This window comes from Acanthochromis polyacanthus, chromosome 16, assembly GCF_021347895.1.
Source record: "Acanthochromis polyacanthus isolate Apoly-LR-REF ecotype Palm Island chromosome 16, KAUST_Apoly_ChrSc, whole genome shotgun sequence".
In the NCBI taxonomy this organism is placed as follows: Eukaryota; Metazoa; Chordata; class Actinopteri; family Pomacentridae; genus Acanthochromis; species Acanthochromis polyacanthus.
Genome location: NC_067128.1, coordinates 8291628 through 8305590, shown reverse-complemented (window position 1 = coordinate 8305590; position 13963 = coordinate 8291628). Strand labels below are relative to the sequence as shown.

General features: G+C 43.1%; 1 long non-coding RNA gene across 2 annotated transcripts in view; it reads right to left on the bottom strand.

The window, feature by feature from the left end:
* LOC110948030 (uncharacterized) overlaps positions 1-13963 on the bottom strand; it is a 177880-nt gene that overhangs the window by 1668 nt on the left and 162249 nt on the right. For both annotated transcript variants that reach the window (XR_007936762.1, XR_002595509.2), the window contains one exon: positions 909-1017. This is a non-coding gene — a long non-coding RNA (uncharacterized LOC110948030). The remainder of the gene's footprint in view (positions 1-908; positions 1018-13963) is intronic.

Here is a 13963-nt window from a genome sequence, read left to right as displayed (position 1 = left end):
TGGATCTTTTCTATGGATTTGTTGACAAGAAGGATTTGTTGATTGGTGGTGTCTTTGGCATAACAGCAGAAATAGGCTGATTCAAAGTTATACTGCACCATTATTGCCGTGCTGTTACTCAGTCTGAGCCAAACAAGCTAAAACTGAAGTTTTACAGCTTCGCCTGCAAACACTGTTGACAAAATTCGCCCTCAGTCATATGATCAGAGTAGCACTGTGATCAGACCTGAGCTGAAAATAATGCTTAAACCTTTTGTTTGAAGGTAATCCCATTAAATGTCAGATAATCACAGACTATTTCCATTTTTCATTTTGTCACAGTCTTCGCTGTGCAAAGGATAAGTTGAAATATTCACAAAGTACAACCGGAACAAATTGCCATTGATTCCAAGCCCTGGGGATAAACAGTTGGCAATAAGATAAAAGGAAAAACAGGTCAAACACCATCACTGGCAGTATGCGTTTTCAATACAGTGACTCACAAACCTGTTACATATTGACAAGCTGTCACACAATAGATCTGCCAGCCAAAACGGCATTCTTGCACATACAATATACAGGTGACAGCTGTCTGGATTTTTCCTTCATGTTGAGGCTTCTGTCATGTTTTCTACTTCTAGGATGTCTCTGTCCAAGGTAAGAACATCCAAGGCTGTTTGATGCATTTCTCACATTTCCTCAGTATCACTGCCTGTTCCTGCCAAACCCTGTGTGCGTTCAGTTGTGTTTTACTGCTCAGGACATGTGACCCAGGTCATAAAACACCACATTATTACGGATTTTATTCCATCTTGGCCATGATGACCCTGTCTGGTACTTTATAAAGGCAGCCATGTGATCTGAAATATGCCTCTGCTTTGATGTGAGGAGGAAACATTGAAGAAATATTAGTAATTTGACTTCCTCACCTCTGAGGGGCGCCCTCATCTTTGACTTCCCACCACTCCGGTCTGCAGCCCTGAGTTTCTCCTGCACAGCTGGTCTTCTTCTCTCCTGAGCTGTAATTGCAGCTCTGTCCTGGGAAAAAGAGGGAGGAAATCCCAGAGCTTTCGCCTTGCAACAATGACAATAAAAAAGAGGTGAGGAAAAGAGGAAGAAAGAATTTCAGCTGAGATGAAAGACAGAGGGAGGCTTAGGAGTAGATGGGAGGTGAAGGAGTGCTGGCTCAGGAGTGCAGAGAGAGGTGGAGGTAGAGAGGGAGAGATGAAGGAGAACGCAGGGGAGGAGGGATGCTGTTGGTGATGGTAGTAAACTCTTGAGTTTATTAACCTCATTTAGTTGAGAGGCAGAGAGTGAGGGGAAGGGGAGGAGTGGTGTGTTCATACTGTGAACGCAGGGCTGGAGTTTACTAATGAGGGCTGCAAATGCAGACACACACACACACACACACTCACACTTTCCTTAGCTCATTCCTTCACTAATACCAGATTCACCTTGATCTAATGCCAAGTATGCAGGCAGAAAACACACATTCACGAGACCGGGCAGCGCTAGCTTCTTCTTGCTGCCTCTGCTCGTGCTTTTTTCACTCATATCAAGCAGCAGCTGAAAGGCAATTTTACCCAAGTTGCTGTTGATATACGTAGAAGGAGCCGAGGAGCACAGTTATTTGATCGCCAGCCAAGCCACATCGCTTTAGATTGTCTGACAATCTGGATCTTATAATTTCTCATGCATTGCCAATGTATATTACATGCAACATAGGCTGAGACGCATTCACATTTAATTCACACTTGGCCTCACTCCGCAGTCAGCCGCTCGGCTTTAATGCTCGTCTTTTGACTGTGGGAGGGAAGCAAAGGATTTAGAAGAAGCCCAGGCGAACTGTGCACTGCAGGGCCCGGGGTCAAGGAGGTTAACAAACAACTAAGTGATTCATATAAGGTCTTGTGAGGTGACATGGCCAACCCTGTTTGCAAAGATGAGTCAAGATACAGATGCCCTGCAGAAATGTGTGAAGACATAAAAATACAGTGTCTTGTGTAATAAATGATTGCCTTTATTTTCAGATGCTTCCACACACATATACTGTGCACTGGACCACAATTGGCTGGTTGTAAGTCACAAATCATGCTTGTACACTATTTAAATGTCTTAAACTCAGATTTAGGACGAACACAAAGGATCTTTTAACCTTCGACAGATTAATGTGAAAACAGCCTTCTAGCGTTGAACCCTGCTCATGCATCACCCAGCACAATAAAGCTCATCCAGCTGATGAAAAAACAGGCAATTTTTTTACTGTTTCAGACAGTTGTACAATTTTATGGTTTACAAACTGTAAAATATTTAGAACAAACTGGGTTCACAGCATCATTTATCTTGGACTCAACTGTGCACTGATGGTACAGGTGGAGAACAGTTTTTCTGTGTTGTTGTCATTCACTTTTTAAAGGAATACACAGATGTAAAAGTTGTTTAACACAGTAGGTTGGTTTCAGACAGGCAGAGAGACTCCTCCAATTTACCCTGATAGCGACCCACCCCATTCATCCATTATACATGCTGACCACTAATGACCTGAAATGGACACAAAGAATGCACACTTAAGACGCTCGCCGAAGACGAATGAGTGAAGATGCACTCTGAACTATTGACAAATGGTGTGAAACACACACACACAGCGTGGACACACACTTAGAATGCAGAGTTGAAGATGGATGATGCAGTGAAGATGCTCGCTGAACTGAACTGTAGCTGACAAATGATCAGACACCTCAGTGAATGTACTGACCTCCTGCTGTGGCTAACCACGGGTGGGTTATTTGTGATTTGACAAAGGGTTAAGAGACCATTCCTTCGCCTTCTTTCTTCTGCTGATTGGTAGATGAAGAGATAAGGAATATGCTCCTTTTATGTGCTTTAGTTGTCCACTGGGGAATATATGTTGAGTTAGTTTTATATATATGTATTGAAACTTAGAATATGGCACAGATACAACATAATTTATCCTTAAGTGAAAAGTTGCTAAATTCACTGACAGAAGTTACATCTACCATATATTTACAGCTAATGTAGAGGAAAATAAAAAAGACTGATTCAGCTACAGCACATAATGATTCAAATAACAATCAGCGTGAACAGCTTTAACAAAGCTACACATCTGTTTAAGGTGAGTATTTATATCGTTAAGATTTACAGATGGATAACAATTTTGAGACAAAAAAGCAACATAAAGTATCTTAGTAAGGTACTGTGTCATTATGTGCAGCCAAAGCAGCTTAGCATTGATTTGCCAAGTCTAATGGACTTCTACTGAAGAGATGGAACATTCTTCTACAAGCCATTCTCTCAATTGTTGTTTTGATGATAGTGGTGAAATTGCTCCCACAGGTGCTCATAGGTGACCCCTTATGGCCTGTGATTGAAGGCACTGTCATCCTGGAAGAGACCACTGTCATCTGCATAGATATAGTTCATCAAAGAACAAAGGTGATCCCTCAGATTCAACTTTGTATTGATTTGCATGCCAGCACAATGCCCCTCACAGCAAAACAGAGTCACTGGATCTATTCAGAGCAAGGGTCAAAGGTTCAAGTTTTATGCCAAACTGAAAATGTGGTCAAATTCTTCAAGTCAAAAAGTGAATAAATATACTATGTGGGCTCACTGTTCTCTACCAGCACTGCTCACACCCAAAATAGGACTGTAGCACAGTATTTGCAAGTTCTTATAACTATTTGGAGAACCAGATGAACAGTTGAATACACAGAAGTATAATGTCAACTTACAACCCTGTGACTGACAGCTTACCAAACACTCTTTGAACTGTGCTGATAGAGGAAACCCTTCTACCATCTGGAACTTAAAGCACGTAAAGCTAATTAGCAAAAATATTTGACCCAAGTCTGATATAAAAACAAATCCTCTAGGAAGCAGGAGATTCCACACAGGCCTTGTCTGAACTGGTAACCCATCCGTCCAGCACTCAGAGTTTGATCTTTAAGAGCTGTGACTGGCCATTCACGGCAGTTCTGGCCCGTTTGTCTACATGTCAATACTCTGCCCATTTACCATTTTTCACACACACACACACACACACACACACACACACACACACACACACACACACACACACACACACACACACACACTCACTATCATTAAACTTTTGACCCTTCCCTGTCCGTCACTGTTTGACAAAACTCTGCTCTTTGAGCTCTACTGTCAATGCAATGGACAGCTCAGTCACACTAAGCGTGCTTCTCTTTATCCTTTGGTCATCATTATCACTCTCTGGGCCACACACTTAAATATACTGGTAAGCTGAACATTGTGGGTGTACGGTGAATCCTTAAGTGTGAGGTAAAGCCTCAAAACCCCTGTTACTGTTCTATCTGAGCTGCCCTCTCCAAATCATGCGCCATTACCCTGCAATAGCACGGGACCAAATGACTAAGATCTGCTTCACAGCTCATTACCAGGCAATAATAAAAGACAGTTTAATTGTTTTATTGCTGACATTGTTTGACCTTCAGCGAAACCGACTAGCATGTAATCGTTAGCAGTGAAATATCAGATATCCTGAGAGAATCTCACTCGGCAGGTCGATATCATGTGTTGTTATAGTATGTGGGTGTGGAGTGGCTGGTTTCTGTGGTTTTACTACAGCATAGCCAGCTGATCGGCCTGATAACAACGCAGTATCCATTACTCGATGCTCCATCCAGCCACCATTACAAATTACCTGGAGGTCGCGACCTCTGAGCCATTCAGCTTCCTCGCCACTCTGCCCAGCCAACTGCTGGCCACTACCACTCAATACCCCAGGTCCAGTTTCCCCATTGGTATCAACCCCCACCCTCCCGCTCTCTGCTACAGTCCCCATAGTAGTGTCTGGATGGGGGGCTGTTGGCGCCTAACCAGCAGCAGATGTGGCTCCGCAGAGAACACCGGCCCTCATTAACTTCAATGGATTTCCTAATGCGACAGCTACCATATTTCATTTACCGCGCACCCAGACCCCAGCAGACCTGACGGGGGCCAACTGATACTTCCATTCTCTTGCAGTGCAGAGTGCTGTTTGGGGGGGGGGTATTCGAATGGTGAGGAGATGGGGAAGAGGTGTGGAGTAAAGGGATGTCAGAAACCAGAGCAGAAGACATGACCCCTCTTACTGAGAGGAAATCAATTAATTCATGCTTTTTATGGCGCGGTGTCTGGGACGAGGGGCGGCAGCCGAGCCAGCAATCTGCAAGCAGACGTCAGGGGTAATAACAAAAGTCCGCAAGATTACATTATATTAAAGAAGAGAGCAGTGCGGCGAGAGAAAGGACGGGTGTTGGGGGTGTGGAAAATAAGACAGAAAATGATAGCGGAATAGAGATGAAAAGGGAACAACATGGACGCTAAGGGAGATGAATGCGAAGGGAGAGAGGGAGTGAGGGAATTTATGGTCCTGGGTCTTATTGTTCCTGTACACGTGAGACTGCACAGCTGGGGGAAAGGAGGGAAATGGGGTACAGATGTACTGTATCAAACACAGAGGCCTGAACTTCAATAGATACATTACGATGCGCCCCCCTGCTGCACTCCCTTTTCCAAACATCAAAACCACCCTCTACCTTTCTCACCCTTCCAGCTACTGCTGCCCCCTCACTACATCACACACACATTTACCTGAGAGCCCCTTTCTTACACTAATATCCTGCCTCTGTGTTTTTTCTCTTTCTGCATTCATTTCACTTTACTCACTTCATTCTCCCGACTTTACGGACGCAGCAGGTAACGGCCTTCAGCCGGTGAGCTGTGGCCTCCTTTGAACTACGACTTGCTTGTTTTAAAACCCACCTTAACACGCATACACACACACATACAGATGTTAGCAATGTCCAAACTTAATGACAAGGGTATATTATCATGCCCCAGATGAGAGTACATCACAGCTGTTCACACTTTCCCCCACCTCTCCTTCCACATCCTTTTAACACACACATACAAATCATTATGAGGGGACCTATGGAAGTAGAAGGGAAAGCATGGGAGGGTGGGAGAGGACTGTGCCCTCCTGAATCTTCAGGATTTACCCCGTTTCAGGGCTGCGGGGGAGAGGGGTGGTGCACTAATGTGGAACAGGGGTATCATGGAAGTGGCCGTGACCCTCTTCTCCTCGTCTTCCCTGCTAACTAAAGAAAAAGAAAAAAGAGAGAGAGAGGGAGCTCTTCCCTAAGGAGCGTAGAGCTGAGACGCTGGATAATTCCCGGTGCTTTCCCGGTGCCTATAGAGGAAGGGGCCCCTCTGGATTTGTCAGTTGTGGCTGCAGCTGTCTCCGGGCAAAATGGACCACAGTGGACCTGACACTTGATCTCTAGTCTCTCTCTCTGCCTCTTTCTTGTCCTTTTATCTCTCTCTCTCCCCCTCTTTCTGCACTAACTCTCGGCATTTCTTGCTCCATCATTCCTTTCACTGTCTCACACTTGCTGTCTGCTTCTCTCCTTTCCTTTCTTGATTTCCCAAGAGGATGTCCACACTGAGTTGGATAAATTTTAAAAAATGCACGTTTCTGAATTTTTTGCCTTTTGGGTCCAATTAGCCTTTTTTTTTTTTTTTTTAATTTGTTCTCACACAAAAACAGAAGTGCATGAAAAAGGTCTGCAAAATGAGCAAATCTGGAAATGCCATATTGTTTAACAGTTCGGATGGGAGTATTAAACATTTGGAAAATTGTGATGTGAACCTGTGTAGACCCAATTTTCCATCACCTCTAAGCCCCTTTGAGATCAAATCAAAGCAGATTTAAGTTTTAATGTTAGTATAGCTGATTGCACAAGCCATTTTTATTATTTAGCAATGCTTATTTCGCTGGATGACTATACAAGAAAACACTGATTTGATTGACTAGCATTTTATAATATATTTATTGCTTGTTATGTTGTGCAAACACAAACCAAAACTAGTGAGTTTGGCTGTATTTAAGCTCAGTACAGGTGATCACTGAGAACAGAACAGGGCGGATAGGAGGTTTTACCAGCTAAGACTAAAGCTGTGCTGTGTCTGCTCCTGTTACTGCCAGATGTTGGCTGCAAATATTTGTTGTCTGCCAACTGACAGAAGATGACAGTGGGGGGATTTGGCCATTTTTCCATGATTCACGCATTTGAGCATGGACTGTTTGAAGGAAGGAAAGAACAAATGATAATAAAACCTAAAATTGAACTCAAGCTGCTTAAAATAAAAAACAATTCAATTGAACTCCAAACTCCCTCCAGATGCTCCTCACTCAGACTCAAAGCTGAGCTCAGCCACCCCATAGAGGAAGAAACTTATTTTGACAATTTGTATCCATGATTTCATTCTTTCGGTCACGACAAAAAGCTTGTGACAATAGGTAAAGGTTGAAACAAAGATTGACTGGTAAAGTGAGGGCTTTGCCTTCCTATTCAGCTTCGTCTTTACCATGATGGTCCAGCACAAAATTACCGCTGACGCTCCACCAATCCCTCTGTCTATGTCAGGCTCCATTTTCCAATTACTCCTGAACAAGAATCTGAGATACCTCAAGTCCTTTGCATGGCGCAACAACTCACCCCTAACCCAAAGGGAGCAATCCAGTTTCCAGCAGAGAACCGTGATCTCAGACTGAGGAGCTGACTCCAATTTGTGAAACGTAAAAGGAAAACATATTTGATCCTGTGTCAATTTTAAACCATGTGTTCCAAAAATCTTTTTAGTATAATGCTACTTGGGCTACATTTTTATTAGGAGTTGACCGATAAGGATTTTTCAGGGCCAATGCCGATTATTGGTGCTCAAGAAAAGTCGATAACCGATCATTTGAATTGATACACATTAAATGTAATGTTTTAACAGCATGTGATAGCAGAGAATCTGACATTCATAACTTAGCTTTCTCATTAATAAGATGACTTTAACTGAATATATAAAACAGAAATAGGAGTAATTAAATTAGGACCGTCTCGACTGAGATCGATCAGTTTGTCAGCTGTTCTTCTTTGTTTTCTTAATCTTTTATTACTTCTATTGCCCACTAAGGTCCATACCTTAAAGCATTATTAATTACTGTTTCAATTAGTTTCTGCCTTCTAACTTAGCCGCTAGCTGTTAGCATAGCATTAGCCACAGTAATAGCAACTAATTTCCTGATTTGTGGCAACAACTTGTGTTTCTTCTTCACTTTTCACAGTCTCTGTTTGAATGACATTTCTGACACCACAGAGTGACACCAGACAGAGAGAGACATCTGCATCAGACCTGAAATAGCGTATTTAATTCATCAATAATTGGCCAATTATTCATAGATACCAGTAATCAGGAAAATGCCCAATATCAGCCACAATACTCATCCAGGCCGATAATCAACCTGTCCCTAATTTTTGTTGTAAACTTATTAGAAGGCAGGCAGTATCTTCTTTGGCAAATTAGCAGAATATTAATATATTTTCTAGGAGACAAACTTGCACTTTTATAGGAGTCCTTTCCCTTGCTTTGAGTAAAATTTAATTGACATATTAGTGCTTGTACCATAGAAAAGCATCTCAGTCCTCCCTCATTCTCAAGTAATTGACCCACTTTGTCCACATAACACATCTGGCTCCCAGAGACGCCCAGTCAGGCCCACCGTCTCTATAAAGTGAAACACCATCTATAAAATCTCCATTAGAGCGGGGCTGCCTGGAGGTCGCCGTGAGGAGAATCGGGAGGTCGCTGCTCCACTGTAATGCCTTCACACGTGGGGTTAGAGGTGAGTGCTGTTGACATTCCTCCCATGACTGTCTGATATCAGCGTGATTGATCAACCGGAGAGAGGCTCTGGGAGGTACACTCAGCTCCTGAACTTAAACATTTACGCTTGGTCCGGCATCTTTCAATCTGTCGGCCCCTTTCTCTCTTCTTGGCTTGTTCTCCCTGTCACCTAAACGTCTGGTGGATCTCCGAGTGAGGCTTTCGTGTCACACGGGGATTGACCTTGGAGAAACAGCACCAGAGAGTGTTTATCTGGCTTTCCTCTTAGCTAAACCAGATAAAAGAAGAGAGCCGTGATTGATCGCCCACTCTTCACCCGAGTCTTCATAGGTTCTCTGTTAGCAATTCCATGCGAGCTACAGTAGAGGGCTGTGAGTTATTGCCATGTCAAATTCCACACCTTCTGGCCTTGGAGGCCAGGTGAAGATTTCTACCTGTGCACAAGTATATGAGTGATAAATTTAGTTCTCTTTTGATATATTTTAAGGTTTTACTGCCCCCTTTGGATGGAAAGTGACGGGAAAACATTAAAGGAATGGGATGTGTATTTCATCCACAGAACACATGGTAACAGGCTCTTGATGACAAACTGCAGATGCATGATAAGAAGAATCTTTGACAATTTCCAAAACAGAGCTCTTGACAAATACCTGCCAAACGCTCGGGGTGAGACCTTGTGTACCTGATGTCTTCACTGTGTGCCACACCTCATTCAGCGCCGAGCTGTACTGCCAATTTCTCCTGGAACTCACTCAAGACAGAACAAAAGGCTTCCTCAATCTCTAAGCAGGCTGTTTAAAACGAGGATACAATTATGACTCTTACAGACACTTGCGATTTACAGTAAGGAGACAATTGAACAAAGCACACCCAGCTTTCCCGTAGACCAGTGGGCCATTAGACCACTCACAGTCCGCCTTATCTCCCCAAATCAAACACATCAGCCCCACAAAATCACATGTAATTTGAGGCTCTTTATTTTTTCCAGCTTCTTTCGGCCCGAGCCCTGTGAAGATAACCTTCCCCGCTGCCGCTGTCTCTGGTGTCTTTGGGTAAACAAGCAAATAAACAAAGTTTGAAACAGACAGTCAGCAGCAGGGCAGGCTGGACAGGGTTCAGTCGCCAGGGCAACGGGACCCCGGCCTGTTAGTTTTCCCCCTGGGAGGTGTGTGTGTTGTGAGGTGAAAGAGGGGGTGACTTGTTGTTTATCACTATAATTTGTCTGAGTGGCTCTGGAGAGATTTCAGGGCTCTTTGAAGCGAGGCTGGATGAAGCTCGGAGCGTGGCATGCTGTGCCCAGGATTTGGTCCCAACTTCCAATTCGTCTAACCCCTGCCTCCACCCGGCCTCCACCCTTTCTGTAATCCTACGTCAAAATCCTCTGTCCTGAGCCGGATCGTCTTGCGTCCTCCTGGATCTTAAGGGCCACACAAATGGAGAAGATTTCTTAGGAGTTAATCAATCGTGTGTTTTTATTGGTTCTTACAATGCCATGTCAACTTTAGTCCCACACATACCAAATAGAACTTCAAAAATGGTTTGATTAAAAGTAGTTATGACTCTGGATTATATTAAAAAAAAAACATAAATATATGTTGTTTGTGTGCTATTTGGTCAATACTGTAATCCCCCCCCAAAAAAAAAATCTGTCAGGATAGAGTCCCCTTTATGTGTGGGGTTTTGACTCAGAATAACATTTTTTTTGTGAAATATCTGTGTGGACAAGTGCTTAAACACTTTGTTATTAAAAACAGACACTGTAAATTGCTGAAGATGCATAATCAATGCAAAAACAGTGGAAAAAAGTAATTCTCTACATTGTAGGCTATACAAGGCTATGAATTACTCCAGTCAATTGACAGAATCCTAGTAAAACCAGTGAAGTGATAGGAAACTCCTACAATGAGAAACAATTACCCCAAAATTTGGGAAATATAGATGTCAAAAATCAACATTGTAATAATTGTATTCATGTGTAATAAAATCTGAAACTGCTGTATCGTTACAATTTTTAGTTATTGACAGAAAAAGGAGAATTGAAATTTCATTTCAAGTTGAAGAATTATAAATTCTATGAGTGCATGCCCTTGTGCTTTCTTTCAACTGCCTGGTAAGACCGACAAACTGCCTTAGTTGTGGCTTCATACATACTAATACGTTTTTATAATAAAGCCACATTTTAAAACCCACATGATCTCTGTTCGGAAGAGCAGTTTAGCACTGGTTCAGGAATAATCTCAATCTCTGGTAAATGCTACACACTGATATAGTGCCTTTTCACCTTGTCAGGTTGTAGCAATGGGTAAAAGCATTTGACAAAATACTTCACAATGTACTTCTCATTCATGCTTTCATACACACACATATACGTGGCTGCAAGGTGTCATTTGGAGCAACTTGGGATTGAGTGTCTTGTCTTGTACCTACTCTACCACCTGAGTCACAGCTGCTCAAGCCACACCTGAACACAGACCTCATATTCAGTAATATACACTGAGCATGTATGTGCGAGTTTGGTTGCTTATTTGCATCAAACACTACAGATGAAGAACAGAAATTCTGAAAGGTAAAACCAGAGATCTCCTCAACTGCACAACAGCTGCTAGCATAGAAGGTCCACAGCGGATGTGATTCATTATCTGCCTCGGATCTTAACCACTGATAGTCAAGGTTGAGGTCTTTGTTTTCTCCGAGAAAAGAGTCAAGTGACAGAGGTGTGATGACTCAGGAAGCGAACACGAGTGTCTCTGTCATTGTTTCCAAAAGGGTCCGTATCTGCTTGTCTAGACTAAACTTACACTTAAGAGTTTCGTTCCCAAAAGTACCCGTTTCATGCGTCCTAAAATGTCCAACTGGATACTAAGAAAAAACCTATTAGTGAGAATACAGCATAACATTAAACCACCTGCCTAATATAGTCTAAGTCGCCTTTGTGTTGCTAAGACAGCTCTGACTGATCTGGGCCTGGACATGTGACCTCTGAGGGGTTGCTGTGTAGCTGGTGCTGGGATGTTGGCAGTGGATCTGTTGGGTTCTGTGGGTTGGGCACATAGCAAAAATTCTCACGGCGGTTTGGGAGTTTAGAGGCCGGGACAGGAAACCTCAAGCTCTTGGTCATGTTCCTCGAGCTGTTCCTGAGCAGTTTTTAAGGTGTGACATCCCACACCGTCCTCCTTTGAGAATCTGCTGTTGCATAACATGTCAAAGTAACATCCACAAGAAAGCCAGAATCCAAGGTTTCCCATCAGAATATTGAGTTGCAACGAGATGCTATTTACTTTACCTGTCAGAAGTTGTGACATCGTAGTTGATGGGTATATATGCAAGCGGTGTGTGTGCTTGCTGGTGTCTGTCTTCATGTGTTAGTGTGTCTGTGTTTATATTGTATCCCTACATAGGAAGTTCTCCGAGCAGCCCTCAGACATCATGTGCATGGTTGTGTGTCTGCTGTGTCCTGACTGCCTTTGGGGGGGGGGGGCACTTAGTCCCAGAGCAGGTTTAATTGGTGTCAAGCAGGCCTTGGTGAAAAGCCATCAGAGACTGGGGACGCTCAGCGAGACAGGAAAGCTTTTATTAGGGGACTTCCTCCAACTGCATGACTCTCAGTGTCCCTGTCTGTCCTATTGTCTCTCCCCATATCCCTCCCTCTTAAAATCTCTCATCACCGCTCAGTTTCCATCTGCTCTCTTCCTCTCCCACTCCACTCTCCGCTGGCTTCAAACATTTGCTATTTATCACTCGTACTCCCACCCTCGATGCGCCGCTCTCTCTTTCTCCCTCTCTGTGGTATTGTTTTTATGTCTGATGCCTGTCTGAGGGAGTTTGTCTCTGGGGGAATCCGGTGACCACAGAGGAACACCAAGCCAGTTGGGCTAATGATGAGAGCACTTCCTGACAGCCTGCAGACACACACACACACACACACACACACACACACACACACACACACACACACACACACACACACACACACACACACACACACACACACACACACACACATTCACAAGCAATGCTGGTCTTTATATACACACACAGGCGTGTATTTGTTTTCTCACAAATAATCACTTGTAACTGGTTGTTAGGGTTCATTTGATTCTCCTCAGTGTTTCATGGATCTTTTCAGTTAATGATGCAGTTCATTTATTGGAATATGAAGGTTTTATTTAAAAATTACACAGAGGGTTCAGTTTTTCATTTTTTATTTTCAAGTTGAGCTGAGGTCAAAACAGAAAATTGATCTAATAAATTCAATCAAAAATTATTCTTTGCTGCTGCTTCTTCCACTTTAAAAATTAAATTTGCCACTCAAAAGCCTCCAGAAATACTGAATAAAACAAGTGGGCCAAGGCGCTCATGCTCCAGTGCATGCAGTTAGGCACCAGTTGGTATATGCCACCTCAACTTTATCACTGGAGAGGCGTATTAAAAACACTTGTGGGCATCAGAAGACACACATCCATTCATTAATAAAAAACACAACCTACATATCTCAGGTGTGAAGCAACACTGAAATGACGTATCAAAGCGACCGTTGCTCATTTAATCATTAATAACGTCATCTTGTCACAGCCTCCTGAAAATATCTGCATTGGAGCAGCTGGTGGAAAGTGACTCATAAAGACCTGTTTTTGATGTTAACTTGTCACATTAGGAAACGTGAAGTGTTACTCATAACATTGATGATGGGACTATTATAGTCAAGTGTCCCTGGAGGCCATGACAGTGTCACAGTGAGTCAGAGACGCCAGGACCAAGGACCTGAAGAGACCGCGAGATGAAAGTCAACCTTCTATTTCCTCGGTAAAAAAAGGATGTTTGCTTAAATGTAATTCATTATCCACTGCTATAATGTCTACTGAATAATGATTTCATCTCTTTTCACACATTTGAATATGTACACACAAACCCACGCACACACAGATAAAGGAGCAGCTGTGTTTCCGAAGTGCTGTTTTGCCAGCAAGTTTAACTGTAACTGTAACTGTAATTATTGTTGCCCAAGAGAAACCAGACAAAGAAAGCACATAACTGCAGTGTAGACAACTTCTCCTCCTGCACGTGTACTTATCCACACACAGAGGCAGCACCTGCCCTCCAGGTAACCGAAGATATCACATGAAAACCTTCGGGAAGTACTGAGGAGACTTTTTCCACTTCTGTGCTTTTCCACTTTGGTTCTTTATTTGAATAGCAGTTGTGTTGTGATGGTGGCAGATAAGCCTCGCTGGCACGTTTTCGCTTACCGAACCCAACCTAC